Consider the following 27,939-nt stretch of genomic DNA (forward strand, 5'->3'; position numbering starts at 1 on the left):
ATGATAACTTACTTTTGCTATGTGACAAAAACACACAACCATGAGAACCTACTGCCAGGGCTCCTCTTAAGGCTTGGGAAAAACCCTTGCAAGAGAAGCAGTTAAGCTTAAAACTTCACTAGATTTATGGCAAATCCACCTTTGGTCATAAAGGGTATAAATACCACTAGAGCAAAGATCTGGCCAGCCCACTCTCAGCATCTCAAAGAAACTTTCATCAAAGCAGATGCTGGATCCCTTGATAACACTGCCTCAAACTGTTCAAAATATACTCAGAGAAGCTCTAATTTCTGATTTTTTACAAGCCTCAAGTAAGAACATGTATATGAAAGCACTTTAAAAACTTGTAAATTACTCCCCAAATACTACTAAGTGCTTTTTTTCTGAATATTCTCATTTACCACATTTATCTAAGACTTCAGAGAACCTTTTTATTTTTACCCTGTATAAACTCCTTATAAGTTTATTTTATAATTACTATGCAGTATTTCATTTTTTACTAGAACATTGTTCTTTCAGCTTCTATGCTCCATATTTGAGAAAATAATATTGTTTTAGTCACTCTTAAAAAATGATTCTCCATCAGCTTTCATTTTTCTAGACTGAGGTTCTAATCTTGGCTTTCACCTTCTATTGGTAACTCCTTAATTCTCTTAAAAATGTACAGTTCTCATCTTTGTAGTTTTCCAAGGTTGGTTCTTGTGTTTCTTAAGTACTTGGCCAGAACTGAAGCCAGTGTAGAATGGAAAAAAAGTGTTATGGTTTTAGAAATTGTGTGTGTGTGTTTCCAATTTCCTTGATATGTGTGCCTAGGATTTGCTCAGCCATTGGCAAAATTAGGCAGATTTTTTTTCTCCGTTGAATATATCCTTTTGACTCCCATTTAATAGTAGTTAGTTGGGATCATAGGGGAAATTTGATCAGAATAATCCAAGATACAGAGGGCATTTGGAAGAATAGGCGAGGGCATTTGGAAGTATAGGCAAGGGCATTCAAAGTACTAGGGAGAATTGATGCACAAGGCAAACAGAAGTTAATAGAAGTGGGACTACAATCTGAAAGAAGCACTTGAGAGCCCATAGCTGGGAAATTCAGGTCACAGAACACCGGGAGCACTGGTTAATTGACAAGATAAGAAGTTATGGTCCTAGAGAAAAAGCAGGAAGTTATGACACCAGGTTGATATAGTGGAGGTGGACCTGTACCTTGTAATTAGGTCCAAAGATTTTTCATTTGATGAGTGGCCGGTGTGCGACTGATGTCAGGATGATCAACTAGAAGGATCATGTGAAGTAGAGATTAGAGGAGTAGTTCCCACCCCTGTTTGCACATCACAGGAACCTGCAGAGTTTTAAAACACATCAATGCCCTTGGCCCACGGGCCAGTTGAATCAGAATCTGGGGGTGGATCTAGGCACTGGCACGCTTTGAAAAATTATCAGTTGATTCTTACATACATTCAGAATTGAAAGCTGGAATGGAGCAGTGGTTCTAAACTGAAGTTTTTATGTTTTCTAAGTTTTCTAGGTTTTTATAATTCTACTGGTCGAGGTAATCTCACGCCTTTTGGAACATTTTGGGGTGAGATCTAGGCCTCATGAATTTTTTTTTTTTAATTCCCGAAGTGTTTCCAAAGTTCAGGAACCTTTGGAATAGAGGCATTGTGTCCTGTGACCCACCATGCATCACCACTAGAGTGAAAGGATATTTTGTGACAGCGCTTGTATGTTAAAATCATACTTCTAGCCTTAATTAAGACACAGAAAGGAATCCAGATACTGCTGTTGTCTTGGTTCTGATGCTTTAGCGCATCCATCTAATTTAACAAAATTAGAATAAAATGATTTTTGAGAACTGGAGAAGTGACTTTTATGTATGAGAAATAAGAGGCCCAGAAAGGACAGAAGAATTGCTTGTTATCACTTGTGTAGTTAAAGACAGAGTGGGATCCTCTGACTCAATTCTTTTCCAATCTTCTTCCACAATGCTGGCTATATTAAAGCTCTTAGCTTTGAAATGACAAACATTAGAAGTGATATTATTTAATTTCTAAAATCTACAAAGTACTTGGACAGGGTCAATGTCAACTTGTACTCAAAATGCTAGAACACTACGAGGTATCCTTGAAGCATACCTTGAAGCATAAATGAAAAAACTCATTTAAAAACAAGTAAATTAAACCATTAAAAAAAAAAAAAACCCTAATACACAACATGGCATTTGTAAACTTGCTTTTTGGCATTTATAAACTTGCTGGTGTGAGAATTCTTCACACCAAAGAGATAGCCCCTAGGCAGCTACTCTGTTTTATTTAGGAAAACTGTAGTTGGAGGGAGTTTAGACCTGGGAAAATACTTGGGTTTCCTGAGGCCACATTCTAAGATGTAAAAGGAAGTTTTGCAATTGGTACCTAGACCCTCAATCATGTGGTTCTCATGTGTTTTCATATCCTCTGAGTTGGTTAGTCTAAGTCCTGAACTAACCCAACACTGAAGAAATGAAACAAAAGCAGGTTTCTTGAGGGATAAAGTTAATGGCATATGATTATATTCTGTTTGTTGAAACGTGCACACTTCCCTGTGTATTCACAGACTCAAGTCCCAGTATATGATCTTTGCAGAAAAATGTAGGGGGCACTTCGCACCTCACAGAGTGATTATCCTGTCACTGGGGTTTTATCTCCAGCTATTTCCTGTCTAAGATCTTTGCCAGGGCTGTGGTGATCAAGACTAGAGCTGACTTGAAGAAGGCATAGTGAATAGATTAGATCACAGCACCAGGATTCAGGAAGGTCTCCATGGGCTAAATGAATGACCACAATCTAAGCCGACGTAATTCAGTGGCAAGAGAAGAACACAAGCCCTTTCTTGGACATGGTTCACAGCACGGAGGGTAAGAGTGCTCTCTCACTTACAGCATTTGAAGGGCTGTTATTGAAGAGGGTTTCTAACCTTGAGGTTCACAGACCATTATATGCCTTCAGAGGGCTGCTTGTCAGCCTTTTTGTGTATGGCTGTAGTCTTTTTTTTTTTTTTCCAGGGATAGGGTCTATATAGTTCATTAAATTCTCAAAATAAAAACAAATAAACAGACTTAATACTTATAATTGCAAAAAACAAAAAGAAGTCACAGGCAGATTTTTTTTTTTTTCAATATGAGAAAAGACATTTCTCAGTTAAAGCTGTCCAAGATGGAATGTGCTAACATGGGAGGTTTCAAATTTCCAGACTGCTTGGCCAGAGTATCATAGAGGAGATTTAAGCAACAGATGAGTAGTCGAAATGTGCTTTTTGCATTTCTACAAAACAAACAATGTTGTACATGGAAAGAATGCTTGCTTACAACTAATGTGAATGCGGGTGGAATTAGGGAGTCTCGGGGTCAAGGCCCTCAACCACAGAGGCTGTGCAGGAATTGTAAGGGGGTGCCTCTTCTTGGCAGATCCCGGGTCACAGATTGTTAGATGAAAAGTCACCCTAGTGGTTTTGTTTTGCCTTTGGGTCTAGAGGGAGGACTCACTCTATGATGAGTTCCTTTATGATATCTGATAGACAAATAACCCACAAATTTTTGTAGGGAAGTAGGTTGAGAAAGAGGTAGAAGTGGGTAGAGAAATAAAACCACTTTTGTATAGTGGTTAAGAGCAGGGCCTGTAAATGTCCCTCCTGCCTGCATATTTGCTGGCCAATGTGTGATGCTGGAGCAGTCAGGGAGCTTCTCTGAGCTTTGGTTTTTCACATGTGGAATGAAAATGTCAGTAGTACCTACATTATAGGTTATAGAATCAAACAAACACAAAAAGTCACGTGCAGAATGAAAAACCCTGATAATAAAAAATTGGCTATATGATTGTTGTCATTTCTAGCTACTGGTGGAAGATGCTTGAATTCTATTACAAACTCATTTATCCACTGTGTGATGTAAGGAAAATTCCTTACCTCTCTGATTTTATGTTTGCCAACCATAAAATGGTGATTACACTTACGTTAGACAAATTAAATACTGCCCTTAAAAACTAAGAGATTCAAAGGATTCTGACCGATCTTTGTTTTGAGGTTTTTTATTTTGCTGCTCTGGGTCTTGGTTGAGGCATGCGGGATCTTCCCCCCTCGTCGTGGCATGTGTGAACTTTAGTCGTAGTATGTGGGATCTAGTTCCCTGACCAGGAATTGAACCTGGGCCCCCTGCTTTGGGAGCACAGAGTCTTAGCCACTGGACTGCCAGGGAAGTCCCTCTGAAAGATCTTTCTTAGGAAGCAGAGTTCAACAATAATTTTAAAAGTTTAGGTTTGTATTAGTGTTTTAATTCTTAATTTTGAAGCAATGGTCTAGATTAGGTTTTTAAATCATCAGCAAGGTATACTGATCTGCCTTATCACCAAGCTTTGTTAGAGCCTCACCTATGTTTTGAATCTGCTGTCTGTAGAACTCCACCCAAAACTTTTAATATGAAACACCTGAGAGAGATTTTTTTTGTGTATCTTTTTTGAGATTACTGTATCTTTTGAGGTTACTGCCTCAAGTAACCTAAGGGCTTCACAGTAATTCCTGATTTGGCCCCCAGCCAGCGCTAGGATTCCCAGAGCCAGAGAAGAACTCTGCCTTCCAAGCACTCAGATCCTTGGACGCCTCCTAATAGATGACAGACTCCTCTCCTGGGATGTTCTCACAACAGGGAGCAACCCAGCCAATTGGCTAGGGAGGTTGGTCATGCTTTGCAGTCTATTTATAAAGTTTTATTTTTGTCTTAAAATGAGGCCTTGCGTATGTGTATTTAATGTGTAAGAATGCATAATCTTTAATTAGTAACTGATGGAGCTTCATATGTAAGGTAATGGGTTTTTGCTTTTAAATCTAGCTTCAAAAGCTGCAATCTAGCTTCAAATGATGCATGTGAGAAAGCATGCATCAGGACAGGCCATTGCTTTGGCCTCTACTACTTGAGGTTTGTGGTAACTGGCTAGACCAATTTGCGCATTTGCTAAGTCAGTCATTTTCTTTATAACGTAAATTAGTACCACACCTGAACATTTAAGAGGCGTAAAAGAACTGCTTGTAAGTGCTTTTCATTATAGATAACCACGAACATGCTCATTATAATTTTTTTCTCAGCAGCTCATTTATTAGCCTAGCAAGAAATCCATTTACCAACGTTGAATTAGCAATTGAAGAAATGTAATGAGAGAAAGCAAGTATCAAGGCGATCATGTTTTTTAGGTTGAACAGTTTCTCAAAGAGTTGAAAATACTAAGAGTGACATCAATCATCAACTTAAAGACACGCAAATGATCTCGAGAGGTTTTTCTTGGCTCTTGATGTCAAAAGACGTTACCAGTACTAGTCAGCTGTTACCAGAGAAGCCAGTGATGAGTTTGAAGTGACTGAAGAATTACCCTGCATGACTTCTCTGTGTGGAACAAATGCTTTCAAGGATATGCTCATTATAATTCACTCTTAATTATTTATCACATCTTTTCTTGAGAGGAATCAGAGACTTTAAGTGTTGACAAGGCCAATCTTCAAATCTGAGTTCTTGGCATTCTTTGGAAAGAATGGTTTTTATTAGGTACTTATCTCCAGCCCAGGCTTCAGCTTTCCACCCAGTCTTCCATCTGCCATGTCCTGCTTGGCTGCTTTTTTAATATATTACTCATGTGAAATATTTAAGAGCTAGTCTATGCTAATTTGCAGATGTCAGATTTTCTTCAGGCTGTTTATCTCCTTCTGAAGTGTCTGGGAAATCTGCTTTCTAGCTGTTCTGTTGAGTTAAAAGTAAAACAATCAGGAAGGAGACAGTCTCTCACATGACTTTCCTTCATGACTAGAAAACATTTCTGGGACAACCAGCAACAGTCACTCCAGTCTGGAGCCATACAAGGAAGCATGCAGAGTCCTGACGCCCATCTCCTCTCTCAACCCGCAAGCTCACTGAGACTTGGCTTCCTCTAGTATATATATAGAACATTCCTTCTGAGAAGGGCTCCGTAGCTTAAAATTTTGCTCTTTGAACCTTTCCTTTCCCAAAGTGAAAGACCTGTTTAGAGAACATTTATACAACGTCTTACATTCAAGAGCAAAGGAACAAAGGATCACAAATATTTTTCAGTGTTGAAGTACTTTGAATTTAGGACTGAAGTCCAATCTTCTGATCACTGTGAAGTCGGGAAGAATGAGCCCCTCCCCTTTTCCTGTGTCCTTGAAAGTCTAGCCATACAGGTCGTCTAAGACATCACCACAGCTCTCAGGGGACTGTATCCCCAGGCCTCTGCCTGCCCTGGCTGGCCTGTCACACATGGGAAGGATCTTCAAGACCTTTTCTTTTAGGACCCAGCTCGCCACCACCTCCCCTATAAAACAGTCCTGTACACTGATCTCACCAACTTGTGGCTGCTGCTCCCCTCACTCTGCGTACTGTGTCCTCTTCTTGTAAAGTCATCTTGCTTCATGCAGGTTCTTGACCCTGACTGGGTGCCTTTCAGGATTATCACACCCAGCGTAGTGCCCTGATAGCTATATACATTCGCAGCACAAATAAGTCTGTAGCACTGAGAGAATTCTAAACATTGGACTATTTTATCAGAGATAAACAGAATTAATGCAGATTTCAGAAATTACAAATTTGGAGAGGTCAGTGCCAGCCAATTACTCTGAAATAGATGGAAGAGAAAGATTATTTTAAATAAGATCAACCTAGAGTAATAATCTTAATCAATTATGTATATCAACAAATAACACATACCCAGTCAAAATTAATGCAAAATGTAAATAGGAAAGTTTTTTTTTTGTTTAAGCAGATGTTGTTTCTTACTTTTAAGTAGAAAAAATATCTCATACTAGGCTTTAAAAATGCTGCCTGATGGTAAGTCTTCATTTTAACTCAGCTATGTGGCAGGAACTGTCAAGGCTTTTGAGAACTGCTCCTTTTGAAATACTACCTCTGATCTGATATTAAAGAAGCATTTTAGACTGACACTGGTGAAATAAATATTTTTGTTTTCAGGAATTTCATAGGAATAAGAACAATATATACTTTAAATGGTAGAAGTAAGATAAACATAAGGTTATATTAATACACTAAGTAATTATGATCAAGGCTGATTAGAATTATTATACTACTTAAACCAATAAAACATTTAAATAGGAATGCAATTTTATTACATTTGGCCCTTGTACAACTTGTGGTTGGAAGCACCAAGAGCCCCCAGGTTTTCCACTCTGCACAGTTGAAAACCCAAGTATAACTTGGTCCTTTATATAAGTGGTTCCTGCATAGCAATGGTTGGATATCTGCAGATACTACCAACCATGAATTATGCAGTATTTACTGTGGTATTACTGTAGCATTTACTGTTGAAAAATATCCACATATAAGTGAACACTTACAATTCAAATTCTTGTTCAAGGGTCAACTGTACTTTCAAATAGAGACAGGACCTGGATCTAGGTTAACATGCATTCTAGTAGAGGTTGTTTTTAAGGAATATAGAATGGTCAGCAAATCCATAGTTAGACAATGTGGCACTGATTCATCTCACCACAGAAATGTTTCCATTGGCATATATTCAATCCAAACTTCAACACAATTTGTCCATTCAAGTAAACATAAGTTTTGAAATTGTGTCTACTCTTCTTGCTTCTTGAAAGATGTGCAAAACAAAAGTTTACAACTAGGTCACTTCTAAACTACACCAAATTTTCAGTAAAAGAAAAGATTGGATTAATGAGAAACTGAACATTTTAAAAGTTGAATGTGTATGGTGGGGGAGAGGTACTCAAAAACATTATTTACCATTTCATTTACAAATGCAAGTCAATTTTAAATGATTTTTAATCCGTATATAGAGAGAGATGGGCGTGTTAGGATACCGAATTTTAATTCCAAAAGAAAGTATTCAAAATTGCAAGTTCTGATCAGTGACTCAGCAAATCACAAGGTCTTTCCACGTTGTCAGCATTTGTGTCACAGGATTCTTTGTTTTGCAGTTCTCAGGAGTGATCTCTGAGACTTGTGACAGCCTTAAGAACCTGGTACATTGACCTGAGACAATGTGAAATAAAAATGAAATATTCTCCAACCATGTGATGCTTGGACTAAAAATAACACATGTGCATTTTCCAGTTCTGAATTCAGTAGATGGCACAACGTGGGTCGAGTTTGAGAAAATATGTGAGGGGGAAGGAAAGGAAAGGAAAGTGAAGTATTCTCCCGGAGAAGGAAAAGTAACTGGAGGGTGGAGAGGGTAAAGATACAAAGAAGCTCTTATTTTGTCTCACAGTTTGGTTTTGAAACCCTTGCTCTCTCTTGAGTGTAGTTTATTTTAGAGAGTACAACCTCTCCCCACCTCAAATCTGGCTAGTCTCGTTTCCCATCTTCAATGTCATTTTACTAGAAAGAGGGGTTGATTTTAAGAGCCATGGTGGGCAGGAAGCTTGCTGACCTGGGTCCTGTTGGGAAAATTAAGGAATTTATGGTGAGTCCACCCTCCCTCTGAGCGCTTTAGTGCTTCCAGATATTCTTTCTTTTCTTTCTTTTTTTAAAAGTTTCATTTCTTTTTCTTCATTGGGATGGTCCCAATTATTTTCAAACCTTCTGAAACTCTTTATCCTACTCATCTTCTCATTCAAGGTATATGACTTTATCTCTTAAGTCACAGATACAATAAAGCCCATTTATTTCCCTTTCCTATCCTTCCAGCATGAATAACTTCACCCACCACTCCCTCTGCTCTTTCTGTCTCCCTAAGGGAATCCTTTCTCTCCCTTTTATGACTTTGTTCAGTCGGTTATTGTTGGCTCTTTTAGAGCCATTAAGGACTTTACAGAATCGCCCCTTGTTTCTGCCTCCAACTAGAGTCATCCCTTGGTATCTGTGGGGGATTGGTTCCAAGATCCTCCGAAGATGCACAAATCCACAGATGCTCAAGTCCCTTAACTAACATATAACCTAACACACATACTCCTGTGTGCTTTAAATCATCTCTTGAATACTTATAATACCTAATGCAATGTAAATGCTGTGTAAATAGTTGCTGTGTGCAGCAAATTCAGTTTTGCTTTCTGTAACTTTCTGGAATTCTTTCCCAGCATTTTCTATCCAAGCTTGATAGAATCCACACATGCTGCTGCTAAGTCGCTTCAGTCGTGTCCGACCCTGTGCGACCCCACAGACGGCAGCCCACCAGGCTCCACCGTCCCTGGGATTCTCCAGGCAAGAACACTGCAGTGGGTTGCCATTTCCATCTCCAATGCATGAAGTGAAAAGTGAAAGGGAAGTCACTCAGTCGTGTCCGACTCTTAGCGACCCCATGGACTGCAGCCCACCAGGCTCCTCCGTCCGTGGGATTTTCCAGGCAAGAATACTGGAGTGGGGTGCCACACATGAGGAACTCCCAAATATGGAGGGCCAACTGTTCTGCTTTATCTTCTTCCTTTTGACACCAAAATGTGTATAAGATTTGGCTCTATTTTCTCTCTTTGACTTCCTGATCTCTCTTTGCAAATTGACTTCTATCACCACAACCCCTGAGAAAATATGCTGGTTAGGATTGCTAATAACTTTATTACTGACAAGTCCAGAACCTGTTTCCAGGCCTTACCTTCCTTGACTTCTTTGTAGCAGTTACACTATTGATCATTTTTTCTTGATTTCTACAGTGTTACCTTTTCTTAGTTCTCTTCTTACCTGTTCTATGGCTCCTTCTCAATTTCTCTCATTCTTTCTGTTTATTCACCCAGGATTAATTTGGAATTGCTTATTCACTTTCATGTTCTCCCCCTGAGATAGTTGTTTCATGCATTCCCACCCTATCAATAATTACCACCGTGCCATCAACTGCCAATATCACATTATTTCTCCTACATTACTTCTTATTTTGAGCTCCATTTAGGCATTAGTGACAGTAGCATTGACCTCTATATGACTACAGACAATTTATACAAGTTCCTGAACTTCTGTTTTTTTCCCAGCTATAAAATGTTGCTATAAGATTAAATAATACAACATTTATTGTCATGTTCTGGGATAACAAAGGTCAATGAATATTATTTTTTATTACTTATGCTTTGTTGAAAGAGTTGAAGGTGAGAAACAATTTATGTATTACCTACTTATGTAGCTATCTTTGTAAGCTTCTTGAGATAAGCATCTGTGTCTTATAATAATGTGCACACCCAGGCATCTCTGCTTGGCACAGATGTGTTGTGGAGGAAGTTGGAATAGAAGATGTCAAAGAGGGGAAACACCACATCTGCTTACAGATGAACTAATATTGTGGAATAAATAGAGAGTATGACTGCCGGTGACAAACATGATGATTAGCAAAAATGAGGAAACAGAACTAGTCTCAAACTAAGCAACTCAAAATGCTGAGTATTGTTCCATTTCAGATCAGTCGCTCAGTCATATCCAACTCTTTGCAACCTATGGACTACAGCATGCCAGGCTTCCTGTCCATCACCAGCTCTCAGAGCTTATTGATCCATTTAAATACCAGCATATTCCAAATAAGAAGACATTGCCTTGCATCTTGTGCTGGTGAATTAGTGTTTTCTTTAAATTTATGCATTTAGAAGTATTAATAGGTAACAAATTATGTATTTTTCATCATATAAATAGTGCAGACTGAACTATGTTGAAGATATGATTTTCTCAGTGTTTTGTTACACTGAACCTCAAGCATTATAAAAATTAATTTATTCATTGATTTAACAAATCTCTTTTGTATATTGCTCTGTGACAGGCTTCCCTGGTGGTTCAGATGGTAAAGTGTCTGCCTGCAATGCAGGAGACCTGGGTTCGATCCCTGGGTCGGGAAGATCCCCTGGAGAAGGAAATGGCAACCCACTCCAGTATTCTTGCCTGGAGAATCCCATGGTCGAAGAGGCCTGGTAGGTTATAGTCCATGGGGTCGCAAAGAGTCGGACACAACTGAGTGGTTTCACTTCACTGTGCCAGGCATGGATGTATGATGGTATAGAATATTACAATACACAGATGCTGCCTCAAGAAACTTAAAAATATAACTACATAATGAGACAGAACATGTGATAGACATGTGCAACAGGTAAGAATGGAGATCATTTCACTCAAAACAGTAAGCAGAACAACCCATGACTAGAGCTTGCCTTCCTTGGCCAAATGGCAGTAACAACTCAGGAAGGCTGATGAGTTAGCTATCCCAGACATCTCTCTCTGGGTCAGTATCTCAAGAGAGCCTTCGGCTTCTGTGGAAACAATATAGAGACTCCTCAAAAAATTAAGAACAGTACTACCATATGGTCTGACTATTCCACTTCTGGATATTTATCCAAAGGATGTAAAAATGGTCATTTGAAAAAATACATACACCCCTATGTTCATCCCAGCATTCTTTATTATAACTCAGATATGGAAAAAACCTAAGTGCCCACCAATGGATGATAGAACAAAGAATTGTTGTGTAGTCACTGAGTCATGTCCAACTCTTTTGCGACCCCAGGGACTGTAGCCTGCCAGGCTCTTCTGTCCATGGGATTCCCCAGGCAAGAATAACTGGAGAGAGTTTCCATTTCCTTCTTCAGGGGATCTTCCCCACCCAAGGATGGAACCCTCATCTCCTGCATTGACAGGTAGATTCTTCACCACTGAGCCACCAGGAAAGCCCAGGATAGAGAATAGTGGAATATGTATACAATGGAATAACACTGGCCATAAAAAGAGAGAAATCTTGCCATTTTCAACAACATGGATGAAGTTCAAAGTTTCATGATAAATGAAACAAGTAAGAGAAAGACAAATATCATATGATTTAACTTATATGTGGAATATAACAAACAAACAACAAAATAAATGAATAAACCAAACCAGATAAACATGTAGATAATGAGAACAGAGTAACGATTACTAGAGAAGAAGGGACAGGGAAGAGGGCAAAAGGAGTAAAGGGGGTCAACTGCTGGGTGTTGGATATAAGCTAGTTTTTTGCATGGTGAGCACACTGCTTACAGAAGTAGAAATATAATGTTATACGTGAAACTTACATAATGGCATAAGCCAATCTTATCTCAACTTAAAAAAATCTGTGGCTCAACTCAAGACTAGAATCTGCCATATTTTCTTCCTCCTTACCAGCAACACTTCTCTTTTCTGTATCTTGTTCCCACAGGACTGACCTCTCTACCAAACCATTCCCACCCCACACCTAATTGCACTGTACTGAGTCTTGATCTAGGCATGTCCCAGGATCTCAGAAGCCTGGAGAGTTTTCAGACCTGGTTTGATCTCAGGTCTCAAGTCAGTCTTCAAATAGTTGAAGACATTGAATAGGATTAAAGTATTTGCTTGGGGAGTTGTCTTGATTAATGATAAAACCATTAGAAAGATAATCTGGATTTTAGATATTAGAGGCTGAAATGGTTATTATTTCTTTCATTCTTAAAAGGTTTAAGAATAAAATAGTATCTTCAAATGTTTGATTAAATGAATCTTATTAATTAGGTGCAATAAATTCAAGAAAAAAAATGGGGAAAAATTAGTATTTTACTCTTCAGGTATTGAACCTTCTGGAATAGTTGAAACTTATTCTTATATAGAAATCTGACTTAAAAATGAGTCAGCACTCCTTGTATTCTGGTCAGGACTTACTGTTGAACTGAACCTTGTCTTATGAGGGAAGAGCCAGTGTTTACTTCCTTCTCAAAGGAACTGACTACAGTGTTTCTATTTTGGTAAGACACATAAACAGGTTTCAATGAGAGCAAAAAAAGCAGAGCATAACATGGTTGGTGATTTAACAAAAATGGGGATGGCCGTGGTCAGGGGAAAAACAATTCAGATCTATTTATTAGTACCACTTCCACTGACTCTCAATGATCCTGCTTTTAAAGTTGTCTGAAGAAGGAAAATTAGGCTGTTTTTGAAAATTCACTCGATTTGAAGCTTATGGTAGAATCGCAGCAGAAGTGACTGATAGGGAGTACTGAGGTAATGATCCAGTATTTGCTCAGACTTTACCTTCCAGATAACATTCTCTGCCGAATTTGAAGTTTCTGTACTTCGGACTACACACAGTCATAGTCAATATTTTCAAGAATAAAGGATGAGATGGCTTTTCAATTACCTTTCTTTGAAGCCTGAATGCTTAGTCTGTGAACATGATGTTGTATTTGCTGTCTGAGCTTTTTTTCCCCCCCTCATTTTAGGAAATTAATCTACCAAGGCAGCCACATCTTACTTCTCACTGTCAAAACAGGTAAAGCTCGGCTGTGAGACTGTGAGATATAGGCATACGGGCCGAGGCAACATCAGCAGCGTAGGCTTCCCCTGTTCTCAAGAGTGTGAATATAACTAATACAACAATCTAAGTGCACTGCATTGGAAGAGATTTATTGGAAACTTACAGTTCGATGGCTCATTCATTGAACCAATATGAATTGGCCATTTACTATGTTGACACGGCCTCTGACCTCACAAAGCTTGTAGTCTAATGGTAGAGACCATCAAGTAAACAGACATAACCAGGAAACACTTTGGAAAAGCGAAACACATGTAATTTTAATTCCCATTATATCATGTATAGCTCCCCACCACGCATGTACACAGACAGACCGTACGATCCAAACTTGGGCTGAGGACGTAGTGTTATAAGGAGGAACAAAAGCTGGGGGCTAAAGAGTGTCAGACAAAAGCACAAATAAGTGCGAGTCCCAGTAAGAGCATTCGAGGAACCGAAACAAGTTCAGCATGACTGAAGCGAGAAAGGAAGTGGTAAAAGATGAGGATGGAGAAGTTGGCAGAAGCTAGATTATGTAAGGCCAGATAAGCACTGTTACCATGCATTTGGTCTATTTGACGAATTGAAAGGAGAGCACTATGATTGGAACCATCTAAGTGCTATAGTTAAAATTAGGTGATAGTTAAAACTAGCTAGTTAATAGTTAAAATTATAGTATAAATTAGAATTATCAGTATAAGCAGTGACCACTTTGAACATTAGAATTCAGTAAATTGATCCAGCTTGGGGAACTATGAAATAGCCAAGGATGTTCTTATGATCTGATTTGGATTAGTGTCTTGGGTGAGTAAAAAAAAATGAAATGGAATTTAGGTGTTTGTTCAAGTTGTCTTCATACTGAATTGGATATAGAAAAGTGATGGACTCCACACAGCAGCCCCTGGGTGGACATTCACAAATATTCGAGGGCTTATCTGCAATAAGAGTAGGCTTAGTCTCTAGTTCCAAAAAGAGCAGGAGAAAGTCTGTGAAGCAGCTCTGAGTATTCTCCTCTCTCCCTAACTAGGGGCACCTCTCTAGAGGCAGAGGAATGAGCATTCATTTAAGAGGCTCTGAGTGTAACCCCTGAAAGAGCTGTAGGCCCCATAATGGGGTTGAAGGCAGAGTAAGACAGGCCTATGCAGCACTATGCAAGGTAGTTATTATTTAACCCATGTGGGTCAGAGGCATCCAGAGAGCTAGTCTGTAGTATGTACCTAAGAAAGAGTGCTATGGGTCAAAAAAAAAAAAAAAAAAAAGTCAGGATCCAAAAATCAAGAAGGAATCTAAGAGTCCAGGAACAAGATGAAGAGAAGTTTAAAGTACAGTAGTGAAGGCGTCTTGTTCAGTCACTAAGCCGTGTCTGACTCTTTGTGACCCCATGGGCTGCTACACAACAGGCTTCCCTGTCCTTCACCATCACCTGGAGTTTGCTCAAACTCATTAGATGGTTGGGCGGCATCACCAACTCAATGGACATGAGTCTGAGCAAATTCCTGGAGATGGTGAAGGACAGGGAAGCCTGGCATGCTGGTTCTAGCCCATGGGGTCACAAAGAGTTGGACACGACTTGGTGACTGAACAACAACAATGGCATGTCACGGAGTCGGTGGTGCCATCCAACCTTCTCATCCTCTGCTGCCCTCTTCTCCTCCTGCCCTCAATCTTTCCCAGCATCAGGATCTTTTCTAATGAGTCGGCTTTTCGCATCAGTGGCCAGAGTATTGGAGCTGGGGTCCAGGCCTGGACTTTTTGCAATGAGCAGAATAACAATGCTTGGCTTCTCCTTTATCGGGCATTGATTGTATCTGCAGAAATCAGTCAGTCTCAGTTAAGACACAGGGTCATGGTAGACATGTACAAAAGTGAGAACACTGCTAATAGGATGGTCTTCACTGATCACCTGCAAGAGCAATCATCAAGAAAATTTGTAGTAAACCAGAGAAGTGCCTGTGATCACACATCTGGAACTGCTGACATTGGGAACTGACAGAGAAACCAAGGAAAGCTACAGCTGAGAGCCCCAGGGGGATATGGCCCCTGGAAGGGCCAGGCTGGGAGGCCACATGGCTTGGTGGTCTCTCTCCAGCTTTCTCTGAAATTCCAGTGGAAGTCACTTTTGATAGAGAAGAGAGGGGTAGAGATGGAAATAAATTGGAACAAAGAGACCGCCAGCTTGGACCAGCTTGGACCGGGCAGAGGAATGAGCATTCATTTAAGAGGCTCTGAGTGTAACCCCGAAAGAGCTGTAGGCCCATAATGGGGTTGAAGGCAGAGTAAGACAGGCCTATGCAACACTATGCAAGGTAGTTATTATTTAACCCATGTGGGTCAGAGGCATCCAGAGAGCTAGTCTGTAGTATGTAACTAAGAAAGAGTGCATAAATCAGGAAAATTAGGTACATGGTGATAGTGTATCCTGGGCTTCCGGCAGAGGGTAAGAGAAAAGATGGTTACCTAGGCCTTTGCTTACACCCAAGCAGAAAATACATTTACATAAAAGTCATTCCTTCTATTTAGGACCAAAAACAATTTGAAGGAATTTCTGGCAGAGTATGCTTTTTTTCTTTTTAATGCCTACCATATGAGTTATACTTAGTGATTTGACTTTAGATACAGGAAACCTGTTTTTCTTAAATGAAGACAACTTATGAGTTTGTTAAAATAGGGAACTAAATATCCCTGAGTCTTAAGTTTTAAAATGAATAGAAACACAAATATATTAAGTAATCCTGCATGTGTCCTTTTGCTGGTTTTATTTCCATAGAGTACATTGTTTATCTTTTTGGAAAAAGAATTAAAATACATAATGCTTAAGTAGTATTATAGTGATGTTATTAATTGCAAGAATTAAATGAACTTCAGTTGGCTAAGATCTTTGATAAAATTTTAGTAAGTACAACCTTTAAGACAAATTATATTGAAAGTAAACAGGTATGAGGAAGAGAAAAATATCTCTAGTTAGGTAAAAGTAATAAATGAAAACAAAGCTTAGATCTGAGTTTCTAGGTAGGACAGAAATAAATCATGTTAGATTCTATATTTCTTGTGATCTAATATAATTATACTTTTGTATTCAAAGGGACATTTCATTTTCTCCAATACTCTGAGAAAAATTTGTCACAGAAATTATTACATAGGAGACATTTAATAATATGGTAGACAGTGCACTCAATTCATAGTTTGAGGAGATGCAGAAACAGTCTTCAGATGGTTATTTCTTATAATAAACCTTTCTAAAATAGAAAGGAAAATGTTAAGCTATGCTGGGAAAGCATGTCTGTGTTGTGCTCAGTTGATGGGTTGTGTCCGACTCTTTGCAACCCCACGGTCTGTAGTCCACCAGGCTCCTCTCTGTCTGAGTAATTTTCCAGGCAAGAATACCGTGGTGGGTTACCATTCCCTACTTTAGGGGACCCTCCCAACCCAGGGAGGAACCCGTGTCTCTTGTGTCTCCTGCACTGGCAGGCGGATTCTTTGCTACTACTGCCACCTGGGGAACACCATATCTGTGTTGCTGCTGCTGTTGCTGCTAAGTCGCTTCAGTCGTGTCCAACTCTGTGCGACCCCATAGAGGAAGTTAAAAATGCATTTTTTAAAATGTGATCTGATTGCTGCAGTGATAAGCTGTTGAGAAGCTATGGTAAAGAGTTACCCCCTCAGGATTCAGATGAGCTTGTGAGAAAAAGAGCAGAGAAGAGGGTTCAAAACCAAACCTACTCCAAAATTGCAAGATTCTGAGTTATAAATGGATAGGAGTTCCTCGTATAGTCACTGCATGGCTAAGAAGCAAGGTCAAAATTTTTTAGGCTAATTACAGAGCTTTTGCAAACTCCCACCCAGATGGAGGTTCCTACTTACATTTTCATAGAAATGGATTATGAAAAAAAAAAAGCTTTGGGAAAAATTAATAGTAGTGGTTTTTGTACAGTAAATTGGCTCCTGATGTTATTTGAAAAGAATATAAAGTACTCATTGGCTATCGGAATAAAACCTACTTGAACTATCATTTTCCAGCCATCCTATTGACACAGCTGTCTTAACCTTCATGTGGCAAAGTGTGTGCTCACTAATATTCACTGCTCATCACCATTTTGCTTAGAGGAGTACCTCACAAAGAAAATAAACTCATGTTGGTAAAAAACTGTGGTAAAGACTTTTTTGGACTTCCCTGCTGTCTCAGAAGTAAAGAATCTGTCTGCCAATGCAGAAGACACAAGAGATGAGAGTTCAATCCCTGGATCAGGAAGATTCCCTGGAGAATGAAATGGTAACCCACTCCAGTATTCTTGCCTGAGAAATCTCATGGACAGAAGAGCCTGGCAGACTGCAGTCCACAGGGTCCTAAAGAGTCAGACACAACTTAGCGACTAAACAATAAAGACTTTTGTATTTAAAATTAATTGAGATATTAATAGGTATAGATTCACATGCAGTTGTAAGAGGTAATATAGAGAGATCCTGTTTACACATTTCCCAGTTTCTCTTTGTGATAACATTTTGCACACTCTAGTGTATCATCACAACCAGGATCAGGATAAAATCCACTGATTTTATTGAGATGTCCCCAGTTTTACTTGTACTCACTTGTGTGGGTGCATGTGTGTTTAGTTGTATACGATTTTATCACATGTAGGTTTTCCTGTATCTGTCACCAGTCATGATACTGGACAAGTACCTTTCCCACTGCCCTTTAATAACCATATCCCCTCTTCTCCCCTGCATACCTTTCACCCTATACCTCACCCCTGGCAACCACTAATCCATTCTGCATTTCCAAAATCTTGTCATTTAAAAAATATTATGTAAATGGAATCATATATGATGTAACCTTTAGGATTGATGTTTTTCACTCAACATGATTCTCTGAAGGTCCCTCTAAGTTGTTGCAAATATCAGTGAAAGTAAAAGTGTTAGTTACTCAGTCGTGTCTAACTCTTTGCAACCCCCTGGACTGTAGCTGGCCAGACTCCTCTGTCCATGGAATTCTCCAGGCAAGAATACTGGAGTGGGTTGCCATTCCTTTCTCCAAGGGATCTTCCCAACCCAGGATCGAACCTGGGTCTCCTGCATAGCAGGCACTCTTTCCTGTTTGAGCCACCAGGGAAGCCCCTTGCAGATATCAATAGTTAACTTATTTTTATTGTTTAGTGGTGTCCCATGGTAGGGAACAGTTTGTGTTGAAAGACATCTGTTTTAACTTTTTGGCTCTTACAAATAAAGCTGCAATGACAATTTATGTACAGCATTTGGTGTGGGCATATGTTTTAATTTCTCTAGGATAAATGCCCAAGAATGTATTTTCTGGGTTGAATAGTATTGTTTGTTTAGTTACATAAGAAACTGCCAGCTGTTTTCCAGGGAAGCTATACCTTTTCACTCCCTGCCAGCAATGTATGTGTGATCTACTCCCCGCACATCCTCACTAGCATTTGGTTGTTACTAATTTTATTTTAGCGGTTCTGATAGGTGTAGTGCTATTTCATGATCATTTTAACCTGCATTTATCTGGTAGCTAATGATGTTCAATATCCTTTAATGTGCCTGTATACATGGGGTAGCGAAGAGTCGGACACAACTGAGCGACTGAACTGAACTGATACATCCATATAGCCTCATCAGTGAAACATCTGTTCACATCTTCTGTCCTGCTTTGTATTTTAAAGTGTACAGCTTTCTAACTTGTTGTTTTTAAATTGGAAAATACATTGATACCATATATGAGTTATTGGTCATTGATTCATTTCAAACAGATGGCAACATATGTCCTACAGACATAATCCTTTTATTTGTACTCAAGAGTCCCCTGAGTACACAGCAAAAGAGAAATAGCTTCCAGAACATTCTCAAAAAAAATTTTTTTTTAGTTTTATCAATTATTGGTGATCCTTAGGGATTCTAACTGGGTTTCCCTGGTGACTTAGATGGTGAAGAATATGCCTACAATGCAGGAGACCAAGATTTGATCCCTGGGTCAGGAAGATCCACTGGGGAAAGAAATGGCTATCCATTCCAGTATTCTTGTCTGAAGCATTCAATGTTCAGAGGAGCCTGGAGGGCTACAGTCCATGGGGTCACCAACAGTCAGACACATACACAGCGATTTTAATTATTTCAGTTAAATGTTTACTAAATTAGATCAGTAATGGAAAATAAATTTACTTTTTGACAAAAATACATTTTGGTTGTACAATATACTACACTGCCCATTGACATCTAGGTTTAGCTAGAAGAAAGCTTCCAAAAAGAGGCAGCAGGATCTAGAAGATGTTGAACCTGTGTTTGGGGGCCAGACTCAGCAGGCTTGCAAGACAAGTGCCGATTGCCAACCTGCGGTGTGTGGTTTACTATCAGTGAATGGCAGAGGAGAACTGCCGGTGGCAAGAGGCACTGGAATCTCATCTTGAGCAACCTCAGCACAGCCCAGCATAACACCAGTGGCTGGGTGCTCAGTAGAAGTCTCTCTGCTGTGAGAGGATGAGGGGTGAGGAGTGATGACCAGGGTAGAGAAGATAGTGACATCTCCCCTGAGCCCTGGGGCCATACCTGTCTAGGGCCCAACATAGAGGAGATGTTTCCAAGCCAGTGAAGACAGAGATGGATTAAATGGACTCACAAGAGGTGTTAGGAAGGAACAGGACATGGCTTTAAATAATTGTCTGGGAAAAGAAGTCTGAATGAGAGGAAAGCCCACACTTATATTGAGAAATATTACATCTTTCTTTCTTCCTTCTTCCAGTAACATATCATTGAAAGTTTCTTTTAGAAATCATAAATGCTGGTGTGGGACTTGTTGATAGTGGGTAGTGAGGAAATGAATGATCCATTTATTTATTTATTTTGGAGACTATATTTATCAGACTATCCACCCTCCTCTTCAAATACTCTCTAAGGACCAACACCATCCAAAATTTAAGGGAGAAAGAAATTCTAGACCAATAGAGTGAGTGACCAGCTGATTTGGGGGATGGACAAAAAGTCCCCCTATATTTCTCTATCTCCCTCCTCAGCTACCACACTCTTTTACTTGTAGTTTTCATAACCAAATGTCTTAAACAACTTAGTTCCATTTCTTTATTTCCTCTCACTCTTTGGCAGACATTTGTTCCCATCTTGCCTCCAATATAGTTCTCTCTGACTTAATGCCCTCCATGTCACTAAACCAATGAGCATTTTTTCAGTCTTCACCTTACTAGACCACTCAGCAGCAACTTTCCCCCTTCTGACTCTTAATGCCCCTCTTATCTTTCTATCTCTTGTTTTTAGACTTCTCCTCTTCTATTGAGACTTTAAAAGTTAGAGCCGCCCAAAGCTTATTCCTCAACCCTTTCTCTTAATCTACATCCACAGATATGGGATGGTACCCAGACCTCTTTTGAAACTAGCAAATCCTCTCCATTGAATCAAACTTGCCATGTTAATCAAACTTACTGTTTTTCACTTTTGCCTCTCAGCTCACCAATTCACTCCACAGTGTTATCTCAAGAAAGTAATATTGTCATGTCTCTGCTCTCAGATACAGACTGCTGCTGCTAAGTCACTTCAGTCGTGTCCGACTCTGTGCGACCCCATAGAGGGCAGCCCACCAGGCTCCGCCGTCCCTGGGATTCTCCAGGCAAGAACACTGAAGTGGGTTGCCATTTCCTTCTCCAATGCATGAAAGTGAAAAGTCAAAGTGAAGTCGCTCAGTCGTGTCAGACTCTTTGAGACTCCATGGACTGCAGCCTACAAGGCTCCTCCGTCCATGGGATTTTCCAGGCAAGAGTACTGGAGTGGGGTGCCATTACCTTCTCCAGGCTGGTTCCTGCTTATTTCTTTGACTGTCTCCAGTTCCAGGCTCCTTCAACACAGCCTCCTTTCAGCTGTTTCTGTCTCAAAGTCTTTGCTAAAACATTTCTCTCTGCTACGATCCTCTCCATTCTGCCCCCAACTTCATCTCATTGTTGCTGTCATGTATTAGTCCAAATGTTACTTCCCAAGGAAAGCTTTCTGACAAGACCAAAATAAGTCTGCATTTCATATGCTTCAGAGCCACCTGAACTCTTAAAGGCTATTCACTATTTTAATGTATTTAGGTAATTAGTTGATTGAGTTGTGTCTCTCTTATTGGACTTTAAGTTCTAGAAGAACATATGCCTTGGCTCTTAGCCCTCTCTGTATCTCCAGAGCCTAGTACAGAGTATGAATGAAGAAACCAACTCATCCTGGTCATTCAGGAACGTGAAAATTTTCCCCATGGCTCCCAGGTCCACAGACTGAGGCTTCCTTGCACAGCCAAGGGCATGAGGATCCTGGGATTAATACACTGGCCTGGTAAGTCAGCATGAATTGTGACTATCTCATGCTCAATTGTGCCAAGTTCAGCTTCTAATGATCTTCTTTTCTGATTATTTAAATAATTCCCAGAGGCCCTGCTCAGCTAGGAAGTTGTCTCAGATTTTATTTTTCAAATGTTTTAAAATGACATTTGTAGAGCATTTTATTATTTGTAAAATATATATATTTCCATTATGGCATTTGAATGCTCAGCCATCCTAAGAAGTGGCATATTATGCATTCTTAATGTCAGATGTCGAAAACTGAGGTTTAGAGGTTTTAAGGGACTAGCCCAAGGGACTGAGCAGGGACTTCATCCCAGATTTTGCAATGCCAAGTTCTGTCTTTTCCCAACACTAGTAATTGCTCTTGGCTTCTCTTCACTTGGTCAAGTCTGAATTTGAACGTTTGTGGTTAACAAAACCACAAGAATGATGTAGCTTTCATCACAGTTACATATATGGCATATACAAAATATATCACAACAGACACACACACACACACATTCCTAATTCAGGAGAATACTTCCAGCTGTATCAGTCTTTCTTATACTTGAGAGAGATATTTGATTTACAAAGACTTTAGATGTTCATTTCAGAAGCCTATTAGCTACTACTGAAAAATGAAAAATATGGAAAAAAAAAAAAAGAATTGCAGTGCAGAAAATTAATCTCTTTGATTTTGGTTTACTAAGATTTCTTTTTTAATGTGACATCTTTATTTTTTAATATAAATTTATTTATTTTAGTTGGAGGTTAATTACTTTACAATATTGTATTGGTTTTGCCATACAGCAACATGAATCCACCACGGGCGTACACGTGTTCCCCATCCTGAACCCCCCTCCCACCTCCCTCCCCATACCATCCCTCTGGGTCATCCCAGTGCACCAGCCCCGAGCATCCTGTATCCTGCATAGAACCTGGACTGGCGATTCATTTCATATATGATATTATACATGTTTCAATGCCATTCTTCCAAATCATCCCACCCTCTCCCTCTCCCACAGAGTCCAAAAGACTGTTCTATACATCTGTGTCTCTTTTGCTGTCTCGCTTACAGGGTTATAATTACCATCTTTCTAAATTCCATATATATGTGTTAGTATACTGTATTGGTGTTTTTCTTTCTGGCTTACTTCACTCTGTATAATAGGTTTCAGTTTCATCCACCTCATTAGAACGGATTCAAATGTATTCTTTTTAATGGCTGAGTAATACTCCATTGTGTATATGTACTAGTGCTTTCTTATCCATTCATCTGCTGATGGACATCTAGGCTGCTTCCATGTCCTGGCTATTATAAACAGTGCTGCAATGAACATTGGGGTACACGTGTCTCTTTCCCTTCTGGTTTCCTCAGTGTGTATGCCCAGCAGTGGGATTGCTGGATCATAAGGCAGTTCTATTTCCAGTTTTTTAAGGAATCTCCACACTGTTCTCCATAGTGGCTGTACTAGTTTGCATTCCCACCAACAGTGTAAGAGGGTTCCCTCTTCTCCACACCCTCTCCAGCATTTATTGTTTGTAGACTTTGGATCGCAGCCATTCTGACTGGTGTGAAATGGTGCCTCATAGTGGTTTTGATTTGCATTTCTCTGATAATGAGTGATGTTGAGCATCTTTTCATGTGTTTGTTAGCCATCTGTATGTCTTCTTTGGAGAAATGTCTGTTTAGTTCTTTGGCCCATTTTTTACTGTGTCATTTATTTTTCTGGAATTGAGCTGCAGGAGTTGCTTGTGTATTTTTGAGATTAGTTCTTTGTCAGTTGCTTCATTTGCTATTATTTTCTCCCATTCTGAAGGCTGTCTTTTCACCTTGCTAATAGTTTCCTTTGTTGTGCAGAAGCGGTTTACTAAGATTTTTATCAAGAGTGATTTCCCCTTAAAGCTAGCTTTCTGGTGACAGTTATTATCTAAATCTTGGCTATACAAATATTTCTTTAAAAGTCACATGTAAACTTAGGTCATGGTTCTAAAACCAATACGTTAATATGATTAACACATTCTCTGTGGGGTTTCAGAAAGAAAAAAAAAGGATGTTAAAAGGAGCATGCTCAATATACTTGCAAAGTACAGACACTTGTCCAGACAACATCCATCATATTAATAAGATTCACCCCTGATTTAAAATCATTTCCTTCCTTTTCCATGGCAAAGCACACATGGAAAGCTGGCAGGAGGTGATGGACCTGAGGGCTCCAGGAGTACCAGTCCACAGCAAATCTCTCTGAAAGCAGAGGGGATTCATTAAAAAAAGAAAAAAGAAAAAGGCAGAACAAAAGAACAAACAAAAATCCTCCCAGGTCACTGGAAAAGAACATGACACTATTTTAAATATAATTACCCTAACATAGAACCATTTGATTTTAGAAAAGTTAAACTGGGGAAAAGTACATCTTAGGATAGAGGAAGCCTGGTAGCTAATTCTGTGTGGCCAATTCTTTTGTAGTTTACAAACATTACACCAAATCTTGGATGAAGGCATATCAAAGAGATTTTGCTTACCAGATATCTCAGATGAGGGAACATCAGGCCCTGTGAGCTTCAACACTGCTTGCCAAACATTCTGTGCTATTGTGCAACTCAACATATTTTAAAAGATGGAATTTTAAATGATGTGTACTTACTGACAACAAGATATTTCTTCCTTAAAAAAATCCTTGAACATTTTAGAATCTCATTTAGATTCTTTCTGAATGAATAGAGAAGAATCAAGCAAAAACCTTTGTATTTTTTGTATGGTTTTTTTTCAGGCTTTGAAACATTGACTTCCATGCTCTAAAAGAAACAGTAACGCATTTCTGAAATGCATAATGTGATTTCAGATAGATGACTTAAAAATAGATTCACAAAATAAAGATTAATTCATTTACACAGAAATGGTATTTATAGACTCTCTAGCATTTATAACCACAGGAAAATTTGCTATAACAAAATATATGGATTTGATTTGGTAAGCTGAAAAAAATGATTTCCTGTTTATATCCCGATGACAGTGGAATGCATTACCAAGACGTGACCTGTTAATTCCACATTGAGGATGACTCTCCAGATATTGGTGAAGCGCACAGTGCAAACAGTTTCACTGGCATTGCCTCAAATAAAAGTTTAAGTGCTTTTAAACTACTAATATTCTGCTGAAAGTTCTTCTCTAATCTAAGCATAAGATTAAGTTTTGTATTACTAAGAAAAATCAGTAGTCTAAAATTTAGAAAGTTTTTCTGAATAGCAGCAGTTGGGAAAAAACTATAAAGAAGTAAGTGGGATGGTTTTAATTCAGAATCATATTAGAAAAGCCATTTGTCTCTGTTTTCTGTAAATTCCTTCTAGTCCAAAAACATCTTGTCCTATAGTCAATGGTTTAGAAAAATCATGCTTTTATTTATTTTTTATTTTTTTATTTTTTAGAAATCATGCTTTTAAATGAGATCTCTAAAAATATAGTCTGTTGTCTGTATGGGAAAGTCTATAAAGAGAATTTTCATTATAATGAGTCATTGTTTTTAAAAGCCCCTATATATTCTTTGTGGTATCTATATACCAAATGCGGAGAAGGCAATGGCACCCCACTCCAGTACCCTTGCCTGGAAAATCCATGGACGGAGGGGCCTGGTAGGCTGCAGTCCATGGGGTCGCTAAGAGTCAGACACGACTGAGCGACTTCACTTTCACTTTTCACTTTCATGCATTGGAGAAGGAAATGGCAACCCACTCCAGTGTTCTTGCCTGGAGAATCCCAGGGACGGGGGAGCCTGGTGGGCTGCCGTCTCTGGGGTCGCACAGAGTTGGACACGACTGCAGCGACTTAGCAGTAGCAGCAGCAGTATACCAAATGCTGAAAATAACTAAATTCCTTTGTTACTGATAAATTACCAAAAAGTTGAACATGTTTAAACAAACGTTTTATTGTTTTTGTAATTTTCCTCCTAGTTGAAAAATGGTCAAACCTTAAGCAAATATCTTCAACTGGGTCAAATATAGTTTGACTTTGTTATTGTTTTTGTTCTTGTTGTTGTCATTTAACATCTCTTTCACGATTGGCTCCATTGGAGATGCCCAGAAATGGATTCTTAATGAGTGAGATCACATGGTTGGATTGAAAAGTTTGTGTCCCATCTCCAGAGATGACAATGTGTGGCTTTATATGTGATACCAAATAGCAAGAATAGAATTGATTCTGTTTGATAGTAACCTGAAGTCTTCCCTGGCAAAACATATTCAGAAGTATGAAGTAATATTTTAAAAGTTTTAATTCTTTTTGTTTCAGAATAAGCCTGTGGAATTTAAGCCTGAAGCTTCTATGAGGAGGTAAGCTGCCTTCAAAGATCTTAGCCCTTTTTGTATCTTTTACGTTTTTCCAGCAGAGAACTCATACTTGCTACAAATTCATATTTGTTAGTTTGACACAATGTCCTGAATTCAACTAAGGAAACTGTCCTTTAATGTTAATACTCTTTCCCTTTTTAGAGTATTCACCATCCACCTTCTCAGTCTCAACAAGGTCGATTTATTTTCTAGGGAAATTTTCTCTTAGATGGCCACTGCTGATGGATTAATCCACTCACATGATCTGTGCTGGACTTCCCTGGTGGCTCAGGTGGTAAAGAATCTGCCTACAATGGGCGGAGTGGGGGGAGGACCCGGGTTTGATCCCTGGGTTGGGAAGATCTCTTGGAGAAGGGAGTGGCAATTCATTCCAGTCTTCTTGCCTGGAGACTTCCACGGACAGAGGAGCCTGATGGGTTACACTCCATGGGAACACAAAGAGTTGGGCCTGACTGAATGACTAACACACATGATCCATGCTAATGGATATTCTCGCAGGTAGGTAATTAGAAAGGTCTTTGACTTCCCTCAAATACCAGGTGCAGACCTTGCCTCTTGGACTGAGAAACCTTTCAGTGAGTCAGAGGAACAGGTTAATTGTGCTTAATCTTATGTAAATCAATTACTGGGAAATATTTGCTACTTATTGCATAATCATTCTCCTTGTTTCTCCATCAGCCTCCATATTCCACTCATGCAGCAAAGATCATTGAAGAGAGAAAACTCTACGACAGTGTTTACTTTCCACTCAACTTGAGAATATTCGTCTTTGTGCAGCGAATGTGTCCACTTATAGGCAAACAAGCTAATATTCTGAAAAAAAAAAAAAAAAGGAGTTGTATTAATGAACCACTGTTCACACAATAAATTCTGTCTTTTCCTTACAGATAGGATGTGATTGACTTATTGACATTGCACTGGACACTAGAACTTATTTGATTTCATTAGTGATGGTGGATTTTCACAGAGCCATCCACCTTGCATGCCTCATTGCTGGTGACCTTATAGGCAATTTGAGGCACACTTGGCAGAGGGTTAGGAATCTAAGTGCGACCTGGAAGCTTTAGTCTTGTGCAAGTGTGTTCTTGTTTTTGAGATGATGTAAACAGAGTCGGTGGAGAAGGCAATGGCGCCCCACTCCAGTACTCTTGCCTGGAAAATCCCATGGATGGAGGAGCCTGGTAGGCTGCAGTCCATGGGGTCGCTGAGAGTCAGACACAACTGAGCGACTTCACTTTCACTTTTCACTTTCATGCATTGGAGAAGGAAATGGCAACCCACTCCAGTGTTCTTGCCTGGAGAATCCCAGGGACGGGGGAGCCTGGTGGGCTGCTGTCTCTGGGGACGCACAGAGTCGGACACGACTGAAGCGACTTAGCAGCAGCAGCAAACAGAGTTGGACACAACTGAAGTGACTTAGCAGCAAACTGATAACACAGCAGCGACATCATTGTTGCTTTTAGGAAAACCTCATTTAACCACTTACAAATGAATCAGAACAAACCACACCTAACCAAATTGTGGGAACAGATGCTGCCTCTCATTGAAAGCACCCAGATAACCCTTCTATCTTCTCCATTTTTAATTTCTTTCCACATTCTTTTACTTCCATTTTGAGAAGTGGCAATGTTTAGAGAAGTCTTCTAAGTTTCTTTTTTGCCATTGCCCTAATGCTCCCTACATATCTGCTGCTGACTTGAAATAAAAGCAAACGGTTTGTAGAATGACTTACCTTGGCTCATTTATTTAACTACTAGACAAAATACTGTCTGAACTGTTCCCACTTGAATTTTGCCATGTATTCATTAGCTTGATTACACACCATTTTTCAGAATAGTTGTTTATTGAAAACAAGAGTATTGCTGAGGACCAGAGGTACTTCAAATACAGTGAGTGAACGCTGAGATTGATGCCCAGCAATTCCTTCTGACTCTGCAGCCCGTGGTCATGCTTTCTACTGAAGTTAAGAGAAATTTTCGTTGCTAGTATCCCACATCAGGAACACAATAAAATCTTCCAGTACATGCCTCGTCAGTGCTTACTCAA

The 27,939-nt window shown here is 39.4% G+C and overlaps 1 long non-coding RNA gene across 3 annotated transcripts; it reads left to right on the forward strand.

Moving 5' to 3' along the window:
• Positions 1-2,709: 2,709 nt before the first annotated feature.
• Positions 2,710-27,746, forward strand: LOC139186867 (uncharacterized). Of its 3 annotated transcripts, XR_011570479.1 has the most exons (6): positions 7,401-8,470; positions 20,766-20,878; positions 21,416-21,562; positions 25,835-25,875; positions 26,086-26,391; positions 26,572-27,746. It is a non-coding gene; the product is annotated as an uncharacterized lncRNA (long non-coding RNA). The 3 variants fall into 3 exon arrangements; XR_011570481.1 differs by lacking the exons at positions 7,401-8,470; positions 20,766-20,878; positions 21,416-21,562 and adding an exon at positions 2,710-2,892; XR_011570480.1 differs by lacking the exons at positions 20,766-20,878; positions 21,416-21,562 and having other exon boundaries at positions 7,411-8,470.
• The last annotated feature ends 193 nt before the right edge of the window (positions 27,747-27,939 follow it).

The sequence above is a fragment of the Bos indicus genome, chromosome 2 (genome assembly GCF_029378745.1).
Source record: "Bos indicus isolate NIAB-ARS_2022 breed Sahiwal x Tharparkar chromosome 2, NIAB-ARS_B.indTharparkar_mat_pri_1.0, whole genome shotgun sequence".
NCBI classification, from domain to species: domain Eukaryota; kingdom Metazoa; phylum Chordata; class Mammalia; order Artiodactyla; family Bovidae; genus Bos; species Bos indicus.